Source organism: Hakea prostrata, chromosome 7, assembly GCF_041222555.1.
Source record: "Hakea prostrata isolate BN-2017 chromosome 7, UWA_Hpros_2, whole genome shotgun sequence".
Lineage (NCBI taxonomy): Eukaryota > Viridiplantae > Streptophyta > Magnoliopsida > Proteales > Proteaceae > Hakea > Hakea prostrata.
Window position 1 is genome coordinate 68,317,352 of NC_142606.1, and position 5,610 is coordinate 68,322,961.

Genomic DNA, 5,610 nt, shown 5'->3' on the forward strand with positions numbered 1-5,610 from the left:
CTGATACGGCCTTTATCAATAGGCTCTTTTTTTCCCTTGAGTCGGCTCTCATACCTCCTACAAGGCTACAACAATGATTTGAGGGGCTTGTGTAAGACAAGTTTATGTCCCTCAGGGTTTTGAGGTCAATTTTTGTAGAGTTCTGAGGAAGTCTAAGTTTTGTTTGCTTTCTACGTTCATTTTAGGATAAAATTTTTCAACCCACCCATTTGGCTGTGTGGCATGTGTCAAAGTTGAAGAAGAATCCTCTTTTTTTTTTTTTTTGGGGGGGGGGGGGGGGGGGAGATGGTGGGTTAATTAATTTAAAAAAGGGTAATTTTCATATGGACCCCCTGAGGTTTGGTCTATGTCATTTTTAGTCCAAAAAAATTGAGACTTTGCATATGCCTCCCTTGTACTATAGAAAAAGTCAATTTAAGGACAAATTATCGTTTCTATGACCAATTTGCCCTTAATTCTTTTTTTTAAGAAAATTTCATTTGGACCCCTGAGGTTTGGTTTATGTCATTTTCAGTCCAAAAAAGCTTAGACTTTGCATTTGCCTCCCCTATACTATGGAAAATGTCAATTTAAGGATAAATTATCACTTTTATGACCAATTTGCCCTTATTCTTTTTCTAATTTAAATTTTTTACATATACATCGTACCTAACATGAAACTTGTGACTCCCTTTTTAGTCCAAAAATAAGGTTTAAGCTAAGGGGTACTTAAGTAATTTTAACATATAAAGGTATTTTGGTCATATTTTAAAATTTATTTGAATTTTAAGACATTTCTATAATTTTTTAACTAAAAGGGGAGTCACGAGTTTCTTGGCAGGTAGGATGTATATGTAAAAAATTTAAATTAAAAAAAGAATAAGGGCAAATTGGTCATAAAAGTGATAATTTGTCTTTAAATTGATATTTTCTATAGTATAGGGGAGGCAAATGCAAAGTCTCAGTTTTTTTAGACTAAAAATGATATAAACCAAACCTCAGGGGGTCCAAATGAAATTTGCCTTAAAAAAAGAATAAGGACAAATTGGTCATAGAAACGATAATTTGTCCTTAAATTGACTTTTTCTATACTACAAGGGAGGCATATGCAAAGTCTCAATTTTTTTGGACTAAAAATGACATAGACCAAACTTCAGGGGGTCCATATGAAAATTACCCTTTAAAAAATAATTAACGTCTATTTACCAAGAAAAAGAAAAGTTAAAACGAAATTCAATACCACTTTTCAATAATTTTAATATTTTTTGAAAGTTTCCAACTATTCCACCACGATTTGTTGTCTCGCTCTCCACTTCCGTCTTTCCCTCTCCCTTCCACCTCTCTACTTCTCTTTTTTCTAGTTCCCTTCTTCTTTAATCTCCCACACTTGCAACAAGCCTTAGAAATGTTTGATAAAGAGTCCAACATCAGAAAAGTAATTGCTCTCTCTCATTTGCTTTTCTTCTTGTGATAAATTAAACCTTAACATAAACTTTTCTAATTCAACACCTCATTTAAGGAAGAAAAAAGGCTTGGATTTTAAGATCAACCATAGTGGATTATACTGACTAAGTAGAGAACATCTCTTTCATTACATTGTCAATAACACTCGCCTTGCTACCAAGAAAGCTAATCGAAAAAGTTGTGTTTTGAATATTTTCCAAGTCGTAGTAGATGTATGGAAGGTAAAGAAGGAATGGATGTGAAGAAAGTATAGAAGTTTAGATAGAGGAGTTCTTTGTGGCATTTTGATAAAGTTAGGGGAAAAAATAAGAAACAATAAATAAATAAATAAATAAATAAAAAGAAAAAGGAAAGCAAGTTTCAATTGGTGTTTTCAGCCTCTTTTAAATCAATTACAATAAAAAGGAGATTCTACTCTAGAATGGACACATGTCACACAACTAGATATGTGGGTTGAAAATTTTCCAACCCATTTGGACTGAGGGTTAGGGGTTAGAGGGTTAGGGTTTAGGCTTTAGGCTTTGGGGCTTGAGGTTTGGGGTTTAGGGTTTAAGGTTTTGGGTCTTGAGGTTTACGGTTTAGGGTTGGGGGTTTGGAATTTAAGATTTATGGTTGAGGGTTCGGATTTAGGTTTACGGTTTTAGTGTTTCGGGTTTTAGGGTTTAGGGTTTAGAGGATTGGGGTTAAGGTTTAGTGTTTGGGGGGTTTTGGCATTTATAAGGTTAAGATTTTAGGCTTTTGAGCTTGAGTTTTGGGGATTTGGGTTCATGGCTGTGGGTTTAGTATTTGGGGTTTCAGGGTTTAGGTTTTTAGTATTTAGGCTTTGGGGTTTGGGGTTTTAAGGTTCGGGGTCTAGGGCGTTTGGGTTTGGGATTTCAAGTTTAGGGTTTAGGATGTAGGGGATTGGGGGTTGGGGTATGGAGTTTTAGATTTAGGGTTGGGGTTTAGATTTTAGGTTTTAGGGTATATGGTTTAGAGTTTTGGGTGTCGAGTTTGGGCATAAGGTATTGGGTCTAAGGTTAAGCATTTGAGGTTTTAGGTTTTAGGGTATAGAGTTTAGATTTTAGGTGATGATTTAGGGTTTTGGGCTTTGGGTTTAGGGTTTTAGGGTTTAGGTATAGGGTTTGGGATTTTTGGTTCTGAGCTTGTAGTTTAGGATTTAGGGTTTTAAGCCCTCCCCCTTAAACCCTAAACCTTAAACCTCTGCCCAGATGTGTTGGAAATTTTCAACCCACATATTTAGTTATGTGACATGCGTGCATTCTAGTTTAGAATCCCCCTCTTTCTTTGTAATTGATCTAAAACATGTTGAAAACACCACTTGAAACTAAAAACCCCAAAGTTCGAAACCCTAACACTCTAGTATCTGATCTTATTAATCCTAAGACTAGAAGTTGGAAGATGGACATATTACATCAACTTCTTCATCAAGAAGACGTCAAAGAGTTCTTAAGGACCAAGCTTAACATCTTTGAACAATAGAACTCTTAGGTATGGGGCTTATCTAAATTAGGAGTGTTCTCTAGAAATTTGACTATCACCTATTATGTGAGAAGAGGAAGATAGCTACAAATTTAGCCATCTTCACTCGAGTTCAACCCTGAAGAATGGAGAAAATTTTGGAAATGCTGCACCATCCCAAAGATAAAGGAATTCTAAATTCCTATGAAAAATATGTGATTAGGTCTAGGTACAGTAGTAGACCTTGCTAAAAAGAGAATTGAAATTAGCATTCTCCACTTCTGTCTTTCCCTCTCCTATCTACTTCTCTTTTTTTCTAGTTCATTTCTTCTTCAATCTCCTGCACTTGCAATATAAATGTTTGGTAAAAGATTCCAACATTGAAAAATTAATTGCTCTCTCTCATTTGCTTTTGTTCTTGTGATCAATTAAACATTGGCATATAAACTTTCAAATTCAACACTTCATTTAATAAAGAGGGAGGGTTTGGATTTTAGATCAAGCATATTGGATTATAGCGACTAATTAGAGAACATCTATTTCATTACATCGTCAATAACACTTGCCTAGCTACCAAGAAAGCTAGGAAGAAAAGTTGTGTCTTGAATATATTCCAAGTAGTAGTAGATGTATAAAAGATAAAGAAGGAATGAATGTGAAGAAAAAAGAGAAGTTTAGACAGAGGACTAGCTCTCTGTGGCATTTTGATAAAGTAAGGAAAAAATAAGAAACAATAAATTAAAAAAGAAAAAAAAGAAAGAAAAAGAAAACAAGTTTCAATTGGTGTTTTCAACCTGTTTTAGATCAATTACAAAAAAAAAAGGGGGGGGGGGATTCTAATCTATAATGAACAAATGTCACACAACTAGATATGTGGGATAAAAAAATTTCAACCCATGTGGAAAAGGTTTAGGGTTTACGGCTTGGGTTTGGGGTTTAAGATTTAGGGCATAGTGTTTGGGTTTAGGCTTATATTATTTCGGGTTTTAGTGGTTAGAGTTTAGAGGATCGAGATTAGCGTTTGGGGTTTTGGCATTTTTAGGGTTAAGGGTTAGGGTTTAGGTTTTAGGGTTTGGGGTTTGGGGTTTGGGGCTTGAGTTTTGGGTTAAGGGCTATGGGTTTAGTGTTTGGGTTTAGGTTTTTAGTGTTGAAGGTATGGGATTTAGGGCTAACAGCTTAGGGTTTAGTGTTTAGGGGGTTTGGGTTTGGGGTTTTGAGTTTACGGTTTAAGGTGTTGGGGATTGGGGGTTGGGGTTTTGGGTATATAGTTGTAGGCTTTAGCATAAGTGTTTATGTTTAGGTTTTAGGGTGTGGGGTTTAGTGTTTCAGGTGTCGACTTGGGGCATAAGGTTTGGGGTTTAGTCTTTATAGTTTGGGGCTTGAGGTTCGAGGTTTTGGGTTTATGTTAGGGTTAAGCATTTTGGGTTTGGGTTTTTAGGGTTTAGGTTTTTAAGTTTTAGGTTCGTAGGATTTAGGGTTTAGGTATAGGGTTTGGGGTTTTTGGTTTTGCGCTTGTGGTTTAGGGTTCAGGGTTGGCGGTTTTAGGGTTTAGGATTTTAATGCTTTAAACCCTAAACTCGAAACCTTAAACCTTCGCCCAAATGGGTTTTAACCCACATATCTAGTTGTGTAACATGTGTGCATTATGGATTAGAATCAACCTTTTTTTTTTTTTGTAGTTGATCTAAAACAAGTTGAAAATGCCATTTGAAAGTTAAAACCACATATCCCAAATCCGAAACCCCTAACCCTAACTCCCTCGTTTTTGATCTTATTAAATCATAAGACTCGAAGTTGGAACATGGACATATTACAATAACATCTTCACCAAGAGGACATCAAAGGGTTCTTAAGGATCAAGTTCAACATCTTTGAATAATAGAACTCTTAGGCTTATCTAAATTAGGAGTGCATTCTGCAAAATTTGGCTATCACCGATTATGTGAGGAAAGGGAAGATAACCAACATATTCAACCTTCTTCACTCAGAGTCCCACTTGGAGCATGGAGAAAAATCTCGAATTGTAGCACCACCCTAGAGATTAAGGAATTATTATGAAAAAGGATGTGCTCAGGGTCTAAGTACAATATTATGCCTTGTTAAAAGAGGAATTGAAATTAACATTGAATGTAGCAGATGTAGTTTGTAACTGACCTCTCAATCACCCCCCTTCGCCAAACAACCATCTATCAACTCATTCTTTCATGGTCTACACATCCCCCCATATCACAAGAATGGAAGAAGCATATTGCAGGAATATGTTCATTTACGTGCTGGTACTTGTGGAGGGCTAGGAATGACTTGATCTTCAATGGAAAAAAATGGACTCCCCTAGAAGTAGTTCATCAAGCTCGAAAAGCATTCGTGAAGTTCAATTCATGCAAGATAACTAGATCGATTCCTTCAAAAGTTGCAACTAAACAAACTTGTCTACCCCCACAGACACTCAAATGGGTTTATGTTTTTCAATACAAAGACCCTTTTTATATAAGGAAATTGGGGATGGAGATAGAGATATTAAAAAAAAAAAAAAAAAAAAAAAAAAAACCATTTCAGTGACATTGGGTTAAACAAGTTTGTTTCACTGGAAATTTACTGTCCAATCTCCACCAATGGTTTGGTACTTTACACGTGTCATTTTACGGAAATGAACTGCTATGCCAAAGAGCCAGATCCGCACAGCGGATGATATATTTTACGTTTTAC